General features: G+C 39.1%; 1 protein-coding gene across 1 annotated transcript in view; it reads right to left on the bottom strand.

Annotated features, from left to right (window-relative positions):
• Window positions 1-25,699, bottom strand: part of LOC124711397 (transcription termination factor 2) — a 295,179-nt gene that overhangs the window by 58,613 nt on the left and 210,867 nt on the right. The gene's annotated exons all lie outside the window — the stretch shown is intronic.

The raw sequence follows: 25,699 nt of genomic DNA, 5'->3' as shown, positions 1-25,699 counted from the left end.
TGAATTTTACACATGATAACTATACAAAACACTACCATAAATTTCTATTGCATTCCATCTATTGTTTTTCTTTCATTGTAGCTGGTGTTAAGGCTTTCTAAAATTGATCAACTGAGTGCTGCAGATTAGCTGAACAGGGACTGTTTCATGAAAATTTTAGATTATGGCTTTACTGAGTTGACAGCAGTGATGTCGAGAATGGAATGCTCAATGAGGCTCTTCCACGGAATTTTATATTATGCCAGAACAATCGGAAAATCAAAGAGCAGGAGGCAAAGATTTGTGGTCTTCAGGCTGAATTAGCAAATGCAAAATTTGAATTATGACAGTTTGAATTTGTAAAAAGAGAAAGGGAACTGCGAAAAAGTGGCAATCAAAACAAGGACAGAGGAAACATTTTCTAGCAAATCCAAAATTCAGCTAAGCACTAGATTTTGCTGGCTACCAGGATTAGAGAAGGAAGAACCTCATACACATGTGAAGGAATCTAAAGCACAGCAAAATTATGCCAGCAAACTTACATTGTTGGAGGAGGGGGAAGGGGAAGAAAAGAAGAAGAAGAAGAAGAAGATGATGATGATTCTTCTGCAAGGTTGTAGTCATGGGAGAGGTTTAGGTCAATGGCTAAAAGAAACATTAGGTAGAGAGTAATTAATGGGATTAAAATGTTTGAGGGTAGTAGGTGTTATAATGATACTGTATGTATGTATTAAACCGGGAACCTAGAAACAACGGAGAGGCTTCGACCCGCCATAGCCCTCAGTGGTTCACAACCCCACAACAGGCCACAGCACTCCACCCACCCCACACTGAACCCCGGGTTATTGTGTAGTTCGGCCCCCAGTGGACAGTGTAGGTGATGTATTTTACAAGCAATTACACTGAATTTCTCACTGTAGTTAAAGAAACTGTGTCAAATATACACAAACACTTGTGCAAAGTCTATGGAGCATCTGCTGTCAACAGAAGTACAGTTAGTCACTGGGTAAGGAGGGTGAGGTCATCAGAAGGTGATTCAGCGGAGCTCCACGATGTGCAGCAGGCAGAGAGACCATTAACTTCTGTCACATCTGACATGTTGCAGCGAGCCGATGTTGTCATTCATGAGGACTGACCCATTACAACTCAGCAGTTGGTGCTGCATCTGTCAATTAGCAAAGGAAGTGTGAATGCAATTATCTGCACTCTTGGATATTCAAAACTGTGTGCAAGATGGAGCCTGCTGTGTCAAACGGTGGATCACAAATCCCACAGAAAAAACACTTGTGTTGATTTGGTATAACGTTTTGAAGCTTGCAATTATGGTCAAAAAAGAAAAAGGTGCCGAACAAAGTTGCTGTTGCCTTTAATTCACCGAACACAGGGTCAAATCATGACTGGGAAAGTTTGAAAATGTGTTTTAACAATAACAAAAGGGCCTAAAAAGCATTCACAGACGACAAGTTGTACTATTTTAATATGAATTTTATGATTACTACGTTTCATCTTCATGTAATTACATGTGCTGCGTAAGCTGCAGCAAAAATGTTATTACAACTTTTCAAGGCTGAAATGCATATAAGTGGAGGCAGTAATTTCGTCAGGTGTATTGCTACAAAAGTGCACAGAAGCTAACTGCTGCCTTGAAGCTACAATTTATTCCTGTTTACAACCCTTACAATGACAACATAGCTTTCCATCCTAAACTCACATGTCGTGGTTTTAATATAGACTTTTTTAAATAAATTTGCTCCATAAAAATTAATTTATAATATTATTTATTACATTCTTGTTCATTTCTTTTTCTGATGCAGATTTAAACAATAGTGAAGGTCGCAGTTAAATCACATCAGTAAACAAGGATACTACTAACTCCAGATGAAAATATTGTTCTCCTGTTGTTTACAAAAATGAAAATAAAGACAAACAAACAAAGTTTTTATGTTGATCTGGCAACAATGATAATGTAGATGTACAGCACACAATGCACAACTGTGATATAGAACTTAGTGTCAGAATTGCACCCAAAAAAAATTTTTTTAAATGTAAGATAGCAATTCTACAAAATAAGATTAGAGTGCCTTGAGCTTAAACATACAGTAAAAGAACAGTGCCTTCTCGTCCAACATGAAATGAGAATTGTAACACTGAAATTAGATACAAAAATTAAGGAACTGGAACTAGAAGAAACGGAATGAAAATCAGGGTTTCATACTGACACCTTAAAAATCTATTCCAATTTTGTACTTATTTTTGTGTAAGCAGACAGTTAGTAAATGCCACCCTCAATGCATTGTGACTCCTGTTATCACCGTTTTGCGTTGGTACTGGAATTTTTTCATAGATTATTTTCCTAATGAGCAAAGTCTCATCCATTTCAGGTTCCTCATTGATGCACTGACACCTATTTTGTATTGTTTAAGCCAAATGCTGCCGTTATAGTAACTGTCAAGTGATTTAGTTTTGTTCTGAGTCCTAAATTTAACAACTTTGCATTCTGCACGTTAATAAACATTACTAGAGGTGAAAGAAGTGGCAAATCGGGCAGGTGGGAAGGGAACAGAACCAAACTGCGATCAGACCTGGAATTCCGGACTGCATTCCAGGCTGCAACCGTTGAGCAACCACCTGATAACTACTGACTGACTTACATATGCTTCCTACTAGTTTTGCATCAACATGCATGTAGCTGTCATGGCAGTTTAAGTCTTGTATTGTAGTTAAAAATTCAATAGAAATTGTGTGGTTAATGCTATTCAAGCCTACAGAACATTTTTGCAAGAGGTATTCAATTATTACTCGCTACTTTCAAAATTATTGTGCTTAAATTTTCAGTGCAAATATATCGAATATCCCTTTTTTACTCTGCTGCTAAGTGACTATAAAAAGCCTTAAATTGATCACATTAATTAAAGTCATCTCCAAAGAATTGTTACAAGGTCATTTATGTGCACTCGTTAAATATATTCCATAATTTCCTTACTCTAACCTTACAGACAATCAGGCTTCTGCAGTGTGAAAGTGGCTTATTCACGTGTTTCCTTAAAATTTGTGTGTTAATAACAACTTCTTTATTATTTATTTTTTAAATTTCTATTTGTATAAAACAAAAGTGGCATTTTGTAATGCCACTACGTTATGAATTGACAATTGCAGCTAAACTTGACTTGATCCACAAAATTTTACCAGTCAAAGACGATCCTAGTGCTTAGTGATATAATCTGTGATTAACATTTATACAACACAGATTTTTGAGTTCAGCTTGCACTGAGGTCATTTTCTGTGTTAATCTATGGTCAAACTGCTTGATACAATTGGCCCATAATGAAATAAAAATTAATCTCGCATCACTATCCAAAGTGATGAAGATGACTCTAAAAAGTAAAAGTTCATAAGGGGGTGGATAGTATCTCCAGTAAGGCACAATGTTGTGGTCCCACAATACGTAACGTTCTTAGTCACTTATCTAATGCATCAGTAATTCAGAATGCTTTCCAATATAGATTGAATATATAACTGAATATATATAGCAAGTGAAAGAGAGGAAGAGAGGCTTTTCCCTGTCACTCAGCCAAGATCAAGCCAGCAGCCCCTAATGCGTGTCTATGCAGAGCAGACAGGTTGTAAATAATGTAAAGTGAAATTAAATGTTTATATAATGTTACAACACTTGGCAAGACTATGAGACTGAGCATGATCCAATAATTAGTTTCCTCAAAAATCAAATTTTTTATGAAATTTCAGAAGTGCGTAACATTGAAGACAGAAAGTTATACTTTGGGATTTACATTGTCTTCTATGTAAAAACATACAGTACGCATTTTCCTGGCGTACTTCTTAACATAACAATTGAATTATTAGGTAAAAACTGATTTTCAGACCGAAAAGTGTAAAAACAAGTTAGTTAATCTACCTCTTCTAATTAAGAGGCAATGCTAAGGTGAAAGCACTTTAAGTGATGAATGTAATCATGGAGCTGTACCAACTCTCCAGAAACAGAAAGAAGAGAGACAGTTCAGAAGTCACAGTCTACACTCAGCTCCTTTTGAAAAATTCCAGAAGTCAGAGTTTAAGAGTTATCGATTTGAGAATTTTGTAGACCATAAACACAGCAGATTTGCTCAAAGAAAAATCAGGAACACTGGTAGTCTTCAGCTAACAACACTGTAAATGTTAGCACTTCTGCCCACACTGGAAGCAATCTATCTGCAGGTGTTCCATTTGGCATCTGCACCGAGAGTATATTAAGACCAATCTCTTCACTCAGGATGTTATTCGATCATCAGTTGTAATGATGTGTCTTGCTCAGTTAAAGAACGTATAGTACCCTTGTTTTGAGGAGTGATTGAGGACATTTTTGAAAGAATAACTTCATTAACAGAAAGAAACTCATTTATAATTTCCCCGGTTGGATATCCATACAACTGCATAAAACCAAAATATCTCTTGTGACATTGTCTCCAATGTGCCTACACATTCCGTCCAAGACCGTGTCCTCTAAGCATCAGATGTTGCTTAAGATGACTGATGTAATTGTATTTCAATTGAATTAGACATTGCGCTTATAATGTACAACTGTGTGTAAACAAACTTGCTTTTTAGGTATTTTGCTTTTTGTGCAAACACTATGTTATAGAAAACTGGTTGACAAGGGGTACAGTTTATTCACTGCTTTAAAGATGAGCAGTTAATCGTATTTCATTTGCAGACAGGATGATAATGAACTTCGAGTGGAAGTCAGCTCTGAACTGTGTCGAACACTGAATATGATACGAAACCTTTAATTAATTGCACAATTATTTCTAACGCATGTGAACTATTACCGGAATATACTCCTTTAATGACAGTATACTTTTATTTTTCATTGTAGTTCCTGACTCCTGGGAATTATATTTAGAGTGTTAGAACATTTTATTCAAGTTTTGGTGAGACGAGTTGTGGACTTGTGAACTGGATCTTATATAGGAGGCAGGTTCTCCACCACTCTCTGGCTCTTCGCACAAATAATTTCAAGCTCTTGTAAAAGGCAATGGCATTTAAAAATCACAAAACATGGAAATATTCAACAAAAATAACTAACTACAAACGTTATTAATTTTACCTATCGCCTCACATATGGTGCATCAGCCCGGAAAGTAAACGGGGTTTGGGGTTTTCGGGCACTGAACAGCGTGGTCATCAGCACGGAAAGTAAACAGTCAAAGTCATCGGTATAGAAAGCAAAGACTTGGTAGGCACAAATAGAGTACTACAACAGAACACATAGAGGCAAGATCCAATGAAAGGGACAGTTTTGTGTTAAGTTCACAAGAGTGAAGTCTGAACAGTGACTGATATCTACATCAACTTCGAACGTGATGGGAAGAAGGAAAAATGTCACTACATTGAGACCACCCACAGAACCGAATGCAGAGGAGAAGATGAGTCGGCATGGAGCTGCATGGGACAGGCTGCTGTGCACGCTCTGGTAGTTTGTGTAACACTACAGTGCAGCATGTTGCATCTGTTGACACGGCTTCCACTAGATGTCGGCAACTTTTGTGTTTCATGCCAGACAAACAAACACACCCATTAGAGTTCCGAAATGATTTTGAAGATGTGTTGGTAAGTGGCTCACCTGGATGTGAAAAAATTTCTCATTACAAATCATTTGTTGAGACATACTTTGTGTTAGCCAGCTGATGTTATGATATGATGTAAAACACTTTCAGAGTTCAAATTTGATTTCACAAGATAATATTGGTCCCATAATAAACAAACAATGTATTAACAGGATTTTGAAGTGGTAAAAAGTATATTCCTGGTCATAAGACTATCAAAGAATTCTCTGGGTTTCCCACTTGTCACATTTGACAGAAAGGAATCATTTCTGCACATAAAGATAATGGAGACAGATTCGCTGAATACCTGAAATGGGTAGAGAGAGTGGCTGTTAGCGAACAAGAAATGCACAATAATAAAAGGCTCCCTGATAGAAACGTAAACAACCAAATTATCAGGGTGGTAATGTGAATGTTAGAAGCTTAGAAGTTCAAAATACAAATTCTAATTATCATGAATGAGGTGGAGGAAGAGGAGGTCGGCAGCCACCACATTTTCAAAATAGTGAGGAAGACAGACATGTAGGAAATGTACCACTAAGACAGAAAAGAGACCAGAATGTGTTCTGATCTGAATATATGATTAATGAAAGTAATAGGCCCCATGAGGGAAACTAATTCCCATCCACGAGGAAACTGGTGCTCACCAGGTGGAGTCAATAACACAATAATAAAGCCAATAATTGACAAATAGATGGAAATAGCAAACCAACATACACAGGCGATAACAGGGATGATGCTTCAATATCAACTGAAGTCCGTTTCATGAAGGAATGTGGCCCTATTTTCAGCCGTTTTGCACATCCCCCTCAATTAACTGCTGGCAGCCAATAAGACTCTTTCTCTTTCTAAGTGGCTAGACATGAATTACAGCCAGATGGCAAGTACCTCTCTCCTACACGCTATAATGTTGCCATACTTTGCAACAACCAAATTATTCATCCGCCGTTGGTGGTGTTTTTTAAGTATAGCTGTGAATGTGTATCTGTAGATGTGTTAGCAAGGTCAGGTGTAGGCAATTAACATCAAGTGCTCCACAAGCAGGCAAGGGGGGGGGGGGTTATTTACTGCATTTATAACTTTTTCTAATGTGAATTTGAAAGTGGGACTTCTACTGTTGGCATCTTAAGACGCAAGAACAGACTGCAGAAGCTTGTGGTGTCAGCAAGATAATTGTAAACGGAAGTGTCAGAGCTGTAGAAACCTTGGGAAAAATTGGTTTCGTATCACTTGGAAAGTATTGAAACCACAGGAAACCTGCCACAAAAATGGAGTGTTTTGACAATGGTGTTTTAAAGGGCTCCGTGTCAATGGTGAATACCTGAGATCACATAAACTTATTACAATTATGCATGAGAAAATGCATAATGCACAGTGATTACATTTAACTAGAGTCAAACACACCAATATACACGTCTTATACACATTTTTAAAAATTCGAAGGAGTAGAAGCAGTTCTCAAGCAAATATGATGACTTTAGTTTGTGCCTGAAGTTAATTCTGTTGTGTATAACATTTTTTCTTACACAGTAGTACAGTCCAAATTAAAATAAATGACAATTATTACAAGCAGTTTCAATGACCTTGTCGTTAGACAACTGTCATTTTGAGAAAAATTGTACCTGATTTCTTCACAAAGCAATTTCAGCTGTTTTTGCCTTCCGACATCATGTAAACTAAAGCTGGGGAGCAGTGGACGGAAGGTTGTCTAAACGTGAAGTAAGATTTCCCTCATGACAACTGATCGAAATTGGTTTTAAAAGTTATTATTCTCCTCATAGATTTGAACATAAAATAAAATGTACCAGTGAAAAATGAATGGGATTGTTGTGCGCAGCAACACAATTCCGCAATGTGGACTTTGTCTGCCCGCTCTCTGCTGCCATGCGTGTGCAAACCTCATCCCCTCCATCCTCCCCTATCACTCTGCTTCTACGCACGGAAGCACCTTCCTACGTGATACAGGCTATCCCAGTGCTGACAATTTGTTCAAGCACACTGATCATCACCTTCACTGTGCTTTGGAGACACTACAAAAAGTGGCATAAGCTTGAAAAACAAAACACTACAGATAACAGGGAAAAGTTAAATAACTTAATTATACCATGTGGTAATGGAGGTGAAGAAAATGCTTACATTTATGATGATAAAGGAAATCAGGGAGTAGCAAGAATAATAAGGGTTATAAACCTATTAGCTGTTCTAGCTTTCCAAAAGAAGTAGAAGCAGACAATAATTTATGTAGCAGTGATGTGAAGGAACACAGCTGGTCAAAAAATTTAGTTGATGTGCAACAAATGAAAGTAAAAAAAAGTCGTCAAATGTTCTGATTTGAAATTGGTGGGCAAGGTAGGAAAGGCTGCTGAAAATGTGAGTACTGATAACCTGTGAATCTAAGTACAAATGAAATTGCAACTGAAAGAGACTATTTTAGCTAGAGGCAGACTGAGAAAGATTTGCTTGACGAATATCATGAGGCAACTGTACAAAGTAAAATAAGCCGCCCTACAACAGAATTCAATATTTCAGGCTTGATAGTGTGCTGTCTTCTTGATAGTAGCAGTGAAGCAAGAGCATTGTCCAAAGCATTCTTTGATTCTGTTCCTAACAGGGATAAGTTAACCATAATGAGATAATCTAGTTTATGAACAGTAGGTGTTATTGGAAAAGTACTATACTAGTAAAGCAAGAAGCTTTGATACAATACATATATGGGAAGTAATTATAGATCATCCTCATTTAATTGTCTCAGGTATAAGTGTGAATATGTTAATTGGCACTAATTTCTTATCAAACTACCAAGGAAAGATTGATTTTTATCAGAGTCAATCAGTGTTAACTTTGTCAAATTCTGATGTAATTACAGTGCCATTATGGTGATGGAACATATGGGATACTTGGAGGACAATATCAACTTCAATGGAAATATGCAGGAGGCAAAAAAGGAAGAAAACTGTATTCCATAGGAGATAGAGGCTAAAATACAGTCAATCAAACAAATTTACAGTGAGCTTGGGGCAAAATAAAGGAAAGTATTAACCAATCATTGCACTGGATTTTTGAATAAGCCTGGTAAAAGCTACGAGTGTCATTTAAATGTAAAACCTGGGCAAATATTTTTCAAAAAACCATACCAGATACTGCTAGACAAAAAGCAGTCAATGCATGCTAGATCTGCTTGGGGGGAGGGGGGAGTGACTGAACAAGTTATTAGTAATCGAATAATTCCCTTGTTGCAGTACCTAAGCATGACAAAAGTGTCAGTTTGGTATTGGATGGCCATACTGGTTACATGTAATTGTAATGACAGAGACAGCGACTGACCTCAAAATATGGGCAAGTTACTACGTTAACGACCTTGAACGACTAGGATATTCATATTCATATGTACATTAGTATGTTCTGCAGAAATGATTATCATTACAGTCACCTCAATTCAGGATGTGTCCTGTTGCCTAGTGGGCACAGGGTCTGCCATGGGCCCTGATAACGTGTTCCATGCATCATGGTGTCAACACGTATAAGAATTGAATTGCACCATGTAGTAAAGCCAGCCATGCTGCATTCACCTGGTTCCAAAGTTCAGCTGTGGTCACAGCGCTGCACGAGTCATTTCACTATATCCTACATATTTTCAATGAGTCTTTTTGATGGTGACAAATCTGGTGATCTGGCAGGCCAGGGCAAAAAGCTGACAGCTGCGACACCAAGAAAGCACGTCTTCATACCGCAACATGTGGTTGTGCATTGTCTTGCTGAAAAATGGCATCTGGGGTGTCATGCAAAAAGGATGTGGCTATGGGTTGCAGGACATCATTCACATAGGTCCACTGGTCACAATACCCTGGACAAGCACCAACTGGGATTTGTGGTTGTGCCCAAGAGCACCCCACACCATAAAGCCTTGATTTAGTGCTGTATGCCTTGTGCAAATGCAGTCACTGGATGCCGCTCCTCATCTGTGGCGAAGAACAGTGTGGTCATAATTTTCAAACTGGATTCATCCGAAAACACTATCTGATGGCATTCCTGTCCCCGGTGATATCATTCCATACACCATTCCCTCTAGCACTTTTCTGCACATTTATCAAAGGTAGGCAGAGATAATATCACACATGATAACATTTTACATTTCATAACCATATACTTTTCTTCTACATGATTATATACATTTTTTTTTCAATTACAATTCTTTGTAATCTCTTAAACAGGCTTCTGCTTACAGTCTTTCTACTGTTTCCTTACTCTATTCTGTTTAGACGTGAGCATTTGTTCATGATTTAGTAAGCTTGACTAGTATTTAGGAATCATGAGACTTTTTCTTTATTTCCAATCATAAACTTCAGGTGTTCATGACACTTTATTATTCTATTTTCTGTTCTCATTCTTTGTACTAGTTTGTAGCTTGTAGTCTGGAGGAACTATGGGTGAAATGAAAGTGTCCTTTTGACACTCATTTATTTATATGAAACATAATAATGCTAGTTTTGTATAGAATTCATACTTTCCAGAATAATTCCTATAAAATGTGTGACTTCTGTCACGATACTGTCCCTTTAGCCTAGGATTAGTACCTATACCTTGCTTGTGGGTTAACATGAGAGCACTTCCTCCTTCCATTATGGTAGGTATGTCCCTTTATAAAACATTCCCATTTTTAGGCCACAGGTCGTCCTCTCTCCACGTATGTACGCCTACCCTTTATACTTAGTAAATGCTGGGTACGCCCCCTCATTCTGCATTCTGTCTGAGTAGGCCTCACAGTTCACTACCCTAGTATACGTTTCTACGTATACTCTAAGTGTTTTTTGGTAAAGCTACAAATCTACTCTACACTTCACATTCACTTCTTAATATATGATTTAATCCCTAGAGTCCTCCTCTACTTCTCAACTTCTATACTCTTTGTAGATACTATGTATACCTATAATTCAAGTCCTATTATCCTACTATTCATTAATTTTCACAGTATTTATTATACTGACTTATCTCAAGATTTTAAACATGGCTGCAGCAGCAACTGTTAAAATTCTTCACAATAAAGGATGGCAGCCAATAACAGTTGCAGGATAGAATTTTTTTATTAAAATTCTTGACCAAGGTTTCGGTACATATAAATATACCTTCATCAGAAGTAAACTTCTAAAATTACATCATGCACTGGAGAATAATGAAACAATTATGCCAAAAGGCGTCGTCAGTAATTAAAATATCATCTCCATTTGTACAACATGTGTAATGGGCACAGGGTCAAAGCGAACAGTTTAACAATAGGCGAAGTAACATTGTTAAACTGTTCGCTTTGATCCTGTGCCCATTACACATGTTGTACAAATGGAGATGATATTTTAATTACTGACGACGCCTTTTGGCATAATTGTTTCATTATTCTCCAGTGCATGATGTAATTTTAGAAGTTTACTTCTGATGAAGGTATATTTATATGTACCGAAACCTTGGTCAAGAATTTTAATAAAAAAATTCTATCCTGCAACTGTTTTTGGCTGCCATCCTTTATTGTGACTGACTTATCTCATAGTTTTTATATGTATAAAGGGTGGTCCATTGATCGTAACAGGGCCAAATATCTCACGAAATAAGCGTCAAATGAAAAAACTACAAAGAACGAAACTTGTCTAGCTTGAAGGGGGAAAACCAGATGGTGCTGCCATAGGTCAAACGGATATCAACTGAGTTTTTTTTAAATAGGAAACCCCATTTTTTATTACATATTTGTGTAGTACATAAAGAAATATAAATGTTTTAGTTGGACCACTTTTTTCGCTTTGTGATAGATGGCACTGCAATAGTCACAAACATATGGCTCACAATTGTAGACGAACAGTTGGTAACAGGTAGGTTTTTTAAATTAAAATACAGAACGTAGGTGCGTTTGAACATTTTATTTCGGTTGTTACAATGTGATACGTGTACCTTCGTGACCTTATCATTTCTGAGAAAACATGCTGTTACAGTGTGATTACCTGTAAGTACCACATTAATGCAATAAATGCTCAAAATTGTGTCCGTCAACCTCAATGCATTTGGCAATATGTGTATCGACATTCCTCTCAACAGTGAGTAGTTCGCCTTCCGTAATGTTCGCACATGAACTGACAATGCGCCGACGCATGTTGTCAGGTGTTGTCGGTGGATCACGATAGCAAATATTCTTCAACTTTCCCCACAGAAAGAAATCCGAGGACGTCAGATCCGGTGAATGTGCAGGCCATGGTATGGTGCTTCGATGACCAATCCACCTGTCATGAAATATGCTATTCAACCCGCTTCAACCGCATGCGAGCTATGTGCCGAACATCCATCATGTTGGAAGTACATCGCCATTCTGTCATGCAGTGAAACATCTTGTAGTAACATCGGTAGAACATTATGTATAAATCAGCATACACTGCACCATTTTGATTGCCATCGATAAAATGGGGACCAATTATCCTTCCTCCCATAACGCTACACCATACATTAACCCACCAAGGTCGCTGATGTTCCACTTGTCGCAGCCATCGTGGATTTTCTGTTGCCCAATAGTGCATATTATGCCGGTTTACATTACCGTTGTTGGTGAATGACGCTTCATCGCTAAATAGAATGCCTGCAAAAAATCTGTCATTGTCCCGTAATTTCTCTTGTGCCCAGTGGCAGAACTGTACACGACGTTCAAAGTCATCGCCATGCAATTCCTGGTGAATAGAAGTATGGTGTGGGTGCAATCGATGTTGATGTAGCATTCTCAATGCCGACGTTTTTGAGATTCCTGATTCTCGCGCAATTTGTCTGCTACTGATGTGCGGATTAGCCACGACAGCAGTTAAAACACCTACTTGGGCATCATCATTTGTTACAGGTCATGGTTGATGTTTCGCATGTGGCTAAACACTTCCTGTTTCCTTAAATAATGTAACTATCCGGCAAACGGTCTGGACACTTGGATTATGTTGTCCAGGATACCGAGCATCATACATAGCCCACACCCATTGGGCATTTTGAACACAATAGCCATACATCAACACGATATCAACCTTTTCCGCAATTGGTAATCAGTCCATTTTAACACAGGTAATGTATCACGAAGCAAATACTGCCCATACTGGCGGAATGTTATGTGATACCACGTACTTATATGTTTGTGACTATTACAGCACCATCAATCACAAAGCGAAAAAAGTGGTCCAATTAAAACATTCATATTTCTTTACATACTACAGAATATGTAATAAAAAATGGGGGTTCCTGTTTAAAAAAACGTAGTTGATATCCGTTCAACCTATGGCAACGCCATATAACGAGCCAACCATAGCGCCATCTGCTTTCCCCATTCAAGGTAGACGAGTTTCATTCTTTGTAGTTTTTTCGTTTGATGCTTATTTCGTGACATATTTGGCCCAGTTCCTATCAATGGACCACCCTGTATACATATGTGATAGTCTTTATATAAATAGGCGATGTAGAACTGTTATAATTAAAAAAAACAATGTGTGCATATATCCCGATGTACACATATCTTTCCCCCTACAACACATGGCGGATCTCACATCTTTGTCATCTGTTACCTCATTGTTTGTGTATCCATCTCTCTCTGTGTGTATGCAGATGGGTGTTCGTGTAGTCTGATTCTTTGGCCTTCTTATCTGAAGATAAGATGTAGGTTATTGGAAACCACAGAAACTAGGAAGAACTTCTGCAATAGAAGTAGGTGAATATGAAAAGAGGGAAAAAATAGATAGGTCCTCAAATGAGAAGTAAGAAAGGAAACAAATAGAAATGTTGCTAAGATCTAAGAAGAGAAAGAACATAGCCCCAAAGAGAGGAAATCCTTTCCACCCTCCTCCCCCAGCATCCCTACTTCGCAGGTACTTGAGTGAGAAGCTGGAGGAGGTTTGGTGTTAAATCGTCTCCTACAGAATGGGCATTCCCACCTTCACCCTTCAGGTCCCCGAAAAAATCTTAGCAACCCTATGGAAACAGCAAATGGTGAAGAATCAGGCACACTTGTTTGTGAGGGTTGTTTGAAAGGTGTGGTGTGTGTTTTGTGTTAGTCATGATTTGTGTGTTCTCGTAAACCATGCTGTTATCCACAATAGCCACCCATTTCCACAACTGATACAAACCCTCCCATCTACATCACATCTCATCTCATAAAAGGTATGAAATATTTTAGGCAAAATAGAAAGTATATCCACTATAGTATAATAATTATTTAAATTAGTCACAAAATATCATGTTTTCCATAAATATAATATTCCATTCAGTTTATTTTGTCTAGAGATCACCTTTCATCTGTGGTTCTCTTAAGCCTGTCCTTAGGTTATAGTCATATCCCATTTCCTAGGAATCAGATTATAGGATAGTTTAAGAATTCAGAAGTAGGTGACAGAGTAGTTTAAGATTTGAAGGGATTGGTGCAGAGAAGCTACTTTGGAAGAAACAACGAAAACAACTCGGGATCCGATGATTGTCACTCTGCCTGTTAATGTCCCTGGGTGATAGATGACTCGGCCCGGGTCCCATGGATCTGATATTAACTTCACTTGAGCAAGTGTAAACCAGTACTTCTCATTAAATTTTGTTTGAATGACTCCCCACTGAGAAAAGTTCTCAATATTTACAGTAACCCATTCTGAGGCTTCCCCTGAAAGGTACCCCACAGCAAATTCAATTTTCTTAGAATCTTCCTAGTTCTTTGGCAAAGCTTGATTGAATTTATTCAAAAAATGAGTTGGATGTACACCCCCGTCTGGCTTAAACTTGAAGAATTGTCTCGATAACCCCGAATTCGCTCCCCATTGTAAGACAGTAACTACTTCAGTAGTTAACACAACATTAGGTGAAGTTGTGCATTTTTCCACTTTGTCCTAGATAAGTTTGAATTTTTTCCAAAAGTTATCTACAACTTTTCGTGTATCTGAAAGGTTCGGAAGAAACAGCAGGCGATATGTTCCTGGAGGTTACTCTCGCGGCAACTTTTCCATCTATCATTTCCTCCACTTGTTCCTTCAAACTACTTACATTTATAATGTATGAGTTTGCTAGTTTCTCTTTGAAGTTTCTTTCTACTTTATCTACTCATGTATTAACGCCTGGAATTTGCAATTGGATTACTGGCATTAACTTATCTTGCTTGTCGATGCACTCTTTTAAAGCATGCAACCCCTGCTTTCCAGCATCAAACTTAACATTACATACGTTTTCAAATGATACTAATATCAATATCAATTTCTAATTTCTTTGTCAAACCATGGATTTGATCATTCTGTTTCTGACTAAAGTCAGTGAGCAGTTGATTTACATGGAGGTTTAAAGAGTTAGTTACTTCATTCTTTAATTCTAATTTCAAATCCTCTACTTTAGTATTTAAATCAACAAATTCAGTCTTTAAAGTCCCCATGCTTTTGCATAAACTACTAAATTCTTTGTTTTGCGATTTTACTTTGGCATTTAGCAAATTTAACTGAGAATTTACTGACCTAGTTCCTTCTTTAGAGTTTCATTCTGAGCATTAGAAGCTTCATTTAGTTCCTTTCTTAAAGCCACTGAATATGCACTCTGTGCATCCAGTTTAGCATTTTGAGCTTTGATTAGGTTTACTAGCTCAGACCAGTCTGGCATTTCTCTACTGCCTCTCATAGCCATAGCTGGTTCTCAGGGTTTTTTCCTTTTTTCTTTTTTTTCCCCCCCCGATTTGTTCTAAGTTATCCATATTCTTACTAACTTTAGACGTGGTAATCATTTAAAAAAAAAAAAAAACAACTCTGAGTATAATAACTACCGTAATAACGCACATTCAAGGGCTAATACCACATTGTACTTATACAATACAGTTGTGTTTTACGCTCACCTGGCGTAGAATTTGGGCTGCGTCAATGAGGGGACATGTAATGAACACCGGTGAACAGCAACTGGTGCTGTGGTGTCGGTTGTTGGTTTCCACCTTCGGTGAGCGAATGTGGAAGTAGGTCAGCACCGGTGAACAGCAACTGGTTCCGGTGGCGTCGGATGTTGGTTTCTGCGTCTGCGTGCCCACAATGTGCGAGAGCTGTACACTCCCCACACCAGATCATCTTAGTCGAATTCTTCTTGGCGTATCTCTTCTTAGTCTAATACGTCGAGATGATCTCTCCGTTCTTTCGACATTATTACTTTCTTACGTCTTCCCTTTTTTTTTTTTGCATTTACTAATTTTCACAATTTGAATTTCTAGGCAGAATCCAATTCCATGGACTGGTTCTTTTGTTTTGTTATGCTCGGTTGCTATGGCAACACATATCATCTTCTTATCTTGTTTTTGTCTCAAAATTCCTGATTTCTTCTGTCCTTTCACACAGGTCGCCACGTTCTAATGCTTTAGATGACTAAGAGTGTGTGAAGTATATGTGCAAACTTCCCACATCTCTTATACGAATTGACTTACTTGGTGTACACAGCCGATCTTCTTCCCTGGATAGCCGGCTTTTGGAATCCCTATAAACTACTTCTCCGAAGAATGATGCTAGGAACCTTAAGGACTCTCTCTGTCTCTACTTGCGAAATAATTAGGTACTCGAAGAATACTTTTCAACAACTATCGGTATATTTGAGCTTCATAAAGAACAAAATTCACGCTTCGCATATAAACATTTGACTTCTTGTACGTCACTCGTATCATCTCGCATTAGGAAGAGATTTAAGTACATTTTAGAAAAGAGTTGGCTTAACAACCATAACTCTATTACAAACAAATCATAAAAAAAGTCTTGCCTCCAGCAAGTCCAATATAAGAGGTTTTTTTCAGAATTCCGAATCTCAAATGCTCGTGTTATTTATAACAATGGTCACTGATACGATTAACACACAGTAACCTATAAGTTCCATAGTTCTTCCTCACTCTTTCCCTATGATTTCCATGGATCGACCGACAAGTACTTGTCGGTGCCGTTCAACAGCCGCGTCTACAGTCTTCTCACGACAAACTTCAAACCTTCACACACAAACATGCAACGCGCAGTACGTAGGAGTCTATCATCCCACTCTCACATCTAAAATATCGTGTGTTCGAGACGGTAGAAGGCTGAGTGGTTCTAGAATTTACGCCGATATTCTAGAAACACTACAACCCATAGACCAACATGGTTCAAATGTTAATCACGTTTGCAGAACATACTAATGTACAAGTCCTGTGACTATGAATGTCCTATCTCTAGTCATTCCAGGTGTTCTGTTTTTTTCTGAACAGAGTGTAATACATGGATACTGGAATTTCAGTAAACAATCTCTTACATATACAATAATTTCATACAAGAGAGTCTGCTATCCATATAGAGTAGCCACACTTGGATTAAATATTTGTGTGTGTGCATTTTAAGAGTGATGGCATATGTACTGGGGAAAATTGCTAGAGCACGTGACAGTTTACATAGGCAATATACTGCTGGCAAATCCCGAATGGGAAGAACACCTTAGTCTACTAGAAGCTACAGAAAAGGGAAGCAGGGAGTTAAAGTTAGGAAAGACTGAATGCATAAGAGATACATTTCTTGGGCCATGAAATGAAATTATCAGGGAAGGTATATAACCAGATCCTTCAAAGTTGGAATTTTTTGAGACGTTTAAGATGCCTGCAAACAAAAAGCAGCTCACATCTACATTTGGATTATTCGTGTTATACAGAGGTGTGTGGTGTGTGTGTGTGTGTGTGTGTGTGTGTGTGTGTGTGTGTGTGTGTGTGTAGTCATTTAACGCACCTTGCCTATACCAATTATTGAAAAAGGATGCGCTTCGGGGTTTGAAATAAAGAATGCCAAACCGCTTCAGACGAACTGAAAAATTGTTTAATAAATAGTATGATATTGCTTCATCATTATTTTGGAATGCCATTTTGTATGTCAGTTGATGCAAATGGGTATGAACTAGCAGTGGAGGTCTTACAGATGGAAACAGAACTAGATAAAGAAGAACACAAAATGATCACATTTGCAGCGCTTCCCTGCAACATGTAGACAATACTTTTGGTATTCCTGGATTAGGGGCTTAACCTATAGCATTTGGTAAGCAGAAGTTTGAACACTACTTATAAGGTCACAAAATGATAATACATAGTGACCACAAGGCTCTTACATTCTTAAAGTCTTGCAAGTAGAGACATACAAAACTAACAAAGTGGGCCATGTACCTTCAGCAGTTTGACCTTGAAATTAGACATATACAAGGCAAGGGCAATCTGGCAGGTGGTGGATTCTCGAGAACTGCTGGAATGTGGAAAAAATCAGAAATTCCTTTGACAGAGAAGGAACACGTGTTTGCTATGCATGAGGTCAAGGATGAAAGTCCATAAAGAAAATCTTTAAGAACATAAGGACAGAATACATTAAGTTGCAGGCAGGCACAATAAAATGTCACTTACATGAAAACTTTCAGCTACAGCCCTCATTAGAAAAAGAAAGAAAAACACACACCATTCATTCACACAAGCAAGCACACCTCACGCACAAATGATCACTAACCCCAGCAGCTCAGACCAAAATGCAACTTTCAAGTGGAATAGAACCAGCAATCTGTAGGAGGCGAGAAGGACAAGGGATAGCAGCGTACGGGTGGGCTATCCCTTCCCCTGCTCTTCCCCCTCCATTCCACATGACAGCTGCATTCTGGAACAAGCTGCCAGAATTGGCAGATGTATATATGTGTGTGTGTGTGTGTGTGTGTGTGTGTGTGTGTGTGTGTGTGTGGGGGGGGGGGGGGGGGGGGCGGGGGGGGGGGGGGGGTTATGTTTGGTTGTGTGAATAAATGGGGTGTGTTTTGCTTCCTTTCTTTGATGAACACTGTGGCCGAAAGCTTATCTGCAAGTGTCTTAATTGTGGTCTTCACCTTAACATGTCACCTTTATAGTAAGTAGCAATCCATCTTTTCCTAAACAATTGATGTTGCAACAAGAAGTTTCCATTGTTCGATTAAGGAGAGAACAGAATAATGATGATCAGATGAAATTAGGGAAGAGTTACTCTGGGGATCCCAGTTACACTGAGGTAGCCCAGTTGCATGGCCGACATGATGGAATTTTATTCTGGAGATGAAAACTAGATTCAATAGAATGGAAGCTATGTTTCCCATTTCAGCATGTCGATTTTCTGAGCTATTATGTACATTTACAATATGGGCATTATGAAACTAAGAAATGCTTCACTAAACTAAGTAAAAAGGTGATTTTTGTTGCAGAGTAGCAAAGAGGCTGGCATTCTGTGTTGCGTCAGAAGGTGTATGCAATAAATAACAAAGTACACTGTAAAAACAAGTGAGCCCTTAGAATTAAACAGGTTTGATTGGCCCCTGGCCCACCTTTAGAGGAGGGCAAAATCATATTTTGTGTTTATTGATGGTATTAATGAACATGTCAAACTTTATTCAATAAAAAGAGCTAATTCCAAAATATGGCAGACAAGCTGAAAAAGGACTATTCCACATAAAGTGCCAAGTCTAGAAGTCTCTTACTGGATACTGCTAGACAACTTGTACCAGATAAATTGAAAACTTGTTTAGAAAAAGCAGGGATTCAGCATGTAAGAATCCTGCCATATTTCTCTCAAGGAAGTACGAGAAAGAGGATTCTGTGCGAGTTATATTTATTATGTTGAACCTATTGTGCAAGACAGCATTCAACATGGGCAGATATCAAAAACTTTGAAGAAATCGTCAACAACTCTAAACACGATGTAAAAGGATTTCTCCTTGTGAACTAATATTTAGTCAGAAACAGTATAATATCATTTCAAGCATGGTTGATTTTCCAGTTCTGACTAAGATCTCCCTACATGAAAGAAAATACAGGCAAGAAGAAACATGTGTGAAAGAGCACAGGACAGAGAAAGATGCCATGCTGCAAAATCTGTCCACACCCAGTTTTAGTATCGTTAGTTGAGACCAAAGAGAAATCCAAGAAAACTGCAGCAGAAACTAAGAAATTTATGCTTGTATACCAAGGAGCATTTAGAATAATAGGTAATCCGCAAGCAACATGCAGATGCTTATCGACTCGAGTATCCAAAGAACAAGAAATAGTTGGTCCTTTGTAACACTGTGTATCTGAAGAAATTTGTAGACAGCAGCATTTAGAATCTGTAGTGAATCTGCCACTCTTTAGTGGATACAAAGTTCAGCATACTGCATAGTCCCAGCTGAGTGAAAACTAATTTACACTTTCTTGTTTCATTCCTTCCTCTCTTATAACTGCAGTGAGTAAGAAAAATATGCTTTCATGTATGTATCCAAGGTATTACTGGGTAAGAATCTTCATTGTATAGGAATAATTTACTGATTTTGAGGTTCATGATGGGTGACATAGCAAACACGAGAGAAGAGTATGGATTAATGGATTTAAGATTATTGTTAAAATTCTGTAAATTCAGGCTAAGAATAGAAAAGATAATAGTAAACATGGATTGTAAAATCTGAAAATAAAGATTATCAGAAAGTACACAAATAACTTGCACACAAAATTGTGAAAGCTGAAATTTTCATCAATCTATGGGAATCAAGTCAAGTCAAATTTAATTTGTCATGAAAGTTTCATATCAGTGCACGGTCTGCTGTATGAGTGAAAATTTCATTCCCCAGGCTGTGACTAAGCCATGTCTCCGCAATTATCCTTTCTTCCAGGAGTGCTAGCTCTGCAAGGTCTGCCGGAGAGCTTCTGTGAAGTTGGGAAGATAGGAGGCAAGGTACCGGCAAAATTGGAGATGTGAGGACAGATCGTGAGTCGTGCTTGGGTAGTTCAGTTGGTAGAGCACTTGCCCATGAAAGGCAAAGGCCCCGAGTTTGAGTCTCGGTCCGGCACATTATTTTAATATGTTAGGAAGTTTCAAGTCTGTATAAGTTGTATTTTAAATTGTGTATAGTTTAAAGGGAGTAATGAGCTTGTGCTATATAGACACAAGCAAAAGCATTTTGGTTATTACAGTAGACTCAACTATCTGGCCTACGTAATATCCCAATAACATTTCTCCATGATAAAATGAGGATTCTATTGTGTGTACAGTAATTTTCCACAGCTTTAGCACATGGGCACCAGCTACAATGTTGTGTAGCCTTTTAAAGCATTTTATGTATCACTTATGTTTCTAGCCCATCTGGATTCACAATCAGAAAGTACATTGTTACGACTCAACAAATTGCCAGTACCACTCTTCAACAAATGATACTTACAACCCATCTTCCAGTGTCCACAAACAACAATGAACACAGGTAGAGAGCAGTTATACTGGCAATCCTGATCTTTGTTTCTTCAGTAGAATATCATACGTCCGAAGTGAATGGATTATTAATTAGTTTTGCGCAGTCCTTTTTGTTTCAATTAAGAATCCAAAATGGGCGAGGGAAAAAAAAAGCTTGCAGTGACTACGGACCAGAAACTGTGTGCAGTAATATGACTGGATTCTGGGCTAGCAGCCAAAACTATTGCTTTGAAGTTAGGAATAGGAAAAAATACTGTTGGAGGCTGGAGAAAAACTGAGCAGAAACTGAGAAGGGCATTTCTGACAAACGGTTACACAACTGCACTGAGAATGGTTTAAATTACAAGATGCTCCCTATGAAAACGCTTGCTTCAACAAAGGAAGCTGTAGCACCCAGATGTTACAAAAGAAATGAACGAGCTACCACATTCTCTTGCAGTAATCCAACTGTCAAACACAAGCTTAAACTTACATTAATACAGAAATCATGAAAACCTAGAGCTTTAAAATGCCTGAAAAATCAGGAATCACTGCCCTTGCATAATACTCATCATCAAAATAAAGCATTGATGAATTCAGAAATCTTTAAAACCTGATCCCAAAATGAATTCGTACCAGATGTAGAGAAATATTTGAAAAACAACAGTTTGCCAGGGAAAGTTCTGCTGTTTCTTGATAACGCATCCACATCCTGACAATGTGAATTAACAGTGGAGATATCAAACCATTTTTACCACCAAATTTGACTGCTCTTTCTCAAATGATGGACCAGAATATTCCTGAATTGATGAATTAGTAGTATTGCTACCATCACCTCAGTTTATTGACACCAGCAACTGCAACTACTACTACTACTACTACTACTACTACTAGTACTAATAATAATAATTATTATTATTATTATGTGGTGGTTCGCCGAAGTGTGGGATGAGATTTCGAGCATATCACTTGTAAGGCACTGAAAGATTCTTTTAGATAATGAAGGTGGGAATTTTAACTTTGAATCCACGTGTGAAACTGAAGTCAAAGATGAGAACGATGCTATCATTTAGTTGCTCAAAAATATACAAGGCCATGAGGATGTCAATGCAGAGGACGTTACAGAATGGATGGCAAATGGTGAAGTTGATAAACAAACTGACAACAATATTGTGGAAATGGTAAGGCATGGGGGTGTAATGCAAGAGGGGGGGGGGCAAACTTAGATGACAGGAGAAATCTCATCCCACATTTGGAAGAATAGAATTGAAAACAAATGAAGCAGCACTACAGTACACCAGGGAGTAGGAGGAAACAACACCAATCCCCTGTTATCATCTGTGGAGGGATACTGTAGCATGGAAGAGGGTGAAAGGAGGGAAACAGTCATCTATGAAAGACTGTCATTTTTTTTGCTAGGCATGGCTTTTCGCACGTGTTGTTATATGTCCAAAATTTCCAATGCAGATCATTTTATATTTCCTGTAAGAGTTTTTGAAGGATGCAATTTTTGAACTTATAACTGGCATGTATCATGTGAGAAGTCATAAAAAGTCAATATAACTGGGTTTTGGTAAAAAAGAGTGTTTTGAATGATATGAATAGGGTCAGAAGAGAGAATTTATAGGACTCTGGTCTATTCCACTTGACCTGCCACATTAAGTCAGATAGTTGATCATCTACTGTATCTGAAAGAGATTTGAGGAAGTGGTGTGATGCTCATGCCAGAATTTTGTGTAAAGAGGTCAGTAGGCCAACATAAGCAAAATGAAAACAGGTCATGGAATGACGTATTCAATGGAGAAATGAGATGTAATGAGGTCAGTAGGCTGGCATAATCCGTTGAGAAATGTAAATGGAGAGGTGATTTGCATTTATTTACCTCATGTCACAAGAAACGATTTTAGAAGTTGGAACTTTGTGGTAAGGTCTTTTGGGACAAAACTGCTGAGCTCATTGGTCCCTAAGCTTACGCACTACTTACTCTAAGTTAAACAAAAGACAACACACGCACACCCATGCTCAAGGGAGGACTCAAACCTCCGATGGGGAGAGCTTCGTGGACCGTGACAAGATGCCTCAGACCACGCAGCAAACTACTTTAAAACCATGTATAGTTGCTGTAAGGCAATTGGTCAATTAAGACGTAGGAATTGACAAACATGGACAAGAATATGTACAGATAAAATGGTTTAAGGAATGCAGTTTATTGAGAAAGGCAAATGTAACAGATAAACATTTGGTAAATTTAACTAAAATGCAAAGTAATTGCTGTCAGAGGAATAACTATCATATTAAACTAACCATACCAGAGAAGGAAAGTTGCTACTCACCATATAGTGGAGATGCTGAGTCGTGATAGGCACAACAAAAAGATTCACACAATTATAGCTTTCGACCATTAAGGCCCTTGGCAGCAGTGTACACACACACACACACACACACACACACACACACACACACCCCTGCAGTCTCAGAGAGCTGAAACCACACTGCAAGGAGCAGCGCCAGTGCATGATGGGAGTAGCGACAGGGTGGGGGTAAGGAGGAGGCTGAGGTGGGGAGGGGGAGGGATAGTATTGTGGGAGTGGTGGACAGTGAAATGTTCCAGTTTAGACAGAGGGCAGGAAAGAAGGTGCGGAGGGAAAAGGGGGAAAGTAGCGGAAAGGAGAGAAATAAGAAGAAACTAAAAGACTGGGTGTGGCGTTAAAAAGGCAGCTTTGAAGTGCTGGCATGGGAACATGAAGGGGTCTGGACGGGTGAGGACAGTGACTAACGAAGGTTGAGGCCAGGAGGGTTATGGGAACGTAGGATGTATTGAAGGGAAGTTCTCACCTGCGCAATTCAGAAAAGCTGGCGTTGGTGGGAAGGATCCATATGTCACAGGCTGTGAAGCAAAGATGAGGGATATCATGTTTGGTAGTGTGTTCAGCAACAGAGTGGTCCATTTGTTTCTTGGCCACAGTTTGTTGGTGTCCATTCATGCGGACAGACAGCTTGCTGGTTGTCATGCCTACCAAGAAAGCAGCACAGTGGTTGCAGCTTAGCTTCTAAATCACGTGACTAGTTTCACAGGTAGCCCTGCCTTTGATGGGATAGGTGATGTTAGTGACCGGACTGGAGTAGGTGGTGGTAGGAGGATGTATGGGGCATGTCTTGCATCTAGGTCTATTACAGGGGTATGAGCCATGAGGTACGGGATTGGGAGCAGGGGTTGTGTAACGATGGACGAGTATATTGTGTAGGTTCAGTGGACAGCGGAATACCATGGCAGGAGGGGTGGGAAGGATAGGGGGCAGGACGTTTCTCATTTCAGCGCACGGTGAGAGGTAATCGAAACCCTGGTGGAGAATGTAATTCAGTTGCTCCAGTCCCAGATGGTACTGAGTTATGAGGGGAATGCCTCTCTGTGGCTGTAGTGTGTAGGGACTTTGGGAGGTGGTGGGAGACTGGAAAGATAAGGCACGGGAGATTTGTTTCTGTACAAGGACAGGTGGATAATTACTGTCAGTGAAGGCTTCAGTGAGACCCACAGCATATCTTATCTTTCCAGTCTCCCACAACCTCCCAAAGTCCCACACTCCAGCCACAGAGAGGCATTCCCCTCGTAACTCAGTACTATCTGGGACTGGAGCAACTGAATTACATTCTCCGCCATGGTTTCGATAATCTTTCGTCGTGCCCTTTAATGAGAAATGTCCTGCCCACTATCCTTCCCACCCCTTCTACATACACAATATACTTGTCCATCCTTACACAACCCTTGCTCCCAATCCCTTACCTCATGGCTCATACCCCTGTAATAGACATAGATCCAAGACCTGTCCCATACATCCTCCTACCACCACCTACTCCAGTCCGGTCACTAACATCACCTATCCCATCAAAGGAAGGGCTCTCTGTGAAACTTGTCATGTGATTTACAAGCTAAGCTGCAACCACTGTGCTGCATTCTATGTAGGCATGACAACCAACAAGCTGTCTGTCCACATGAACGGCCACCGACAAACTGGCCAAAAAACAAGTGGACCACCCTGTTCCTGAAGACGCTGCTGAAGATGATATCCCTCATCTCAATGACTGCTCCACAGCCTGTGCCATATGGATCCTTCCTACCAACACCAGCTGTTCTGAACTGCGCTGGTGGGAACTTTCCCTGCAATACATCCTACGTTCCCATAACCCTCCTGGCTTAAAACCTTCGTTAGTCACTGTCCTCACCCATCCAGCCCCCTCCCTGTTCCCATTCCAGCACTACACAGCCATCATTTCACCGCCACACCCAGTCTTTTAATTTCTCTTTTTTCCGCTACTTACCCCCTCCCCCCTTCTCTCCTGCCCTCCGACTAAACTGCAACACTTGACTGTCCGCCACTCCCACCATACTATCCCTCCCGACCCTAGCCTCCTCCTTACCCCGACCCTGTCGCCACGCCCATCATACACTGGTGCTGCTGCTCACAGTGTGGTTTCAGCTCTCTGAGACTCCAGACATGTGCTAGTTGCATTTGTGTGTGTGTGTATATCTTTTTGTTGTGCCTATCGCAACTCAGCATCTCCGCTATGTGGTGAGTAGCAACTTTCCTTCTGTGGTATTGTTACATTGCATTCTGGATTTTCCATTTTTTGATATTAAACTACCCCATATTTTAATTAAGCCGCCCTAAGGTACAAACTCATTGAAGTTGCACAACTTAATGAGGCAAAGAAATCACTACAGCAATAATATTATGTTAGTGCATAAGTTTGTAGAGCTTCTGTACTGTGTGCTGGTATTCTGGTTGCTATGAGTTTATTTACTGAATGTCATTTTTATTTTTAGTTCAATGTTGCTATTTGAGTATACATGCTGTCATTTTGTCATTTGGAGATAGTCAGTGCAGCTGTGGATGTTAGAAAATGGAGTGCCAAGAGGAAAAATTT

Source organism: Schistocerca piceifrons, chromosome 8 (assembly GCF_021461385.2).
Source record: "Schistocerca piceifrons isolate TAMUIC-IGC-003096 chromosome 8, iqSchPice1.1, whole genome shotgun sequence".
Lineage (NCBI taxonomy): Eukaryota > Metazoa > Arthropoda > Insecta > Orthoptera > Acrididae > Schistocerca > Schistocerca piceifrons.
This window is presented reverse-complemented; position numbering and strand designations above follow the sequence as displayed.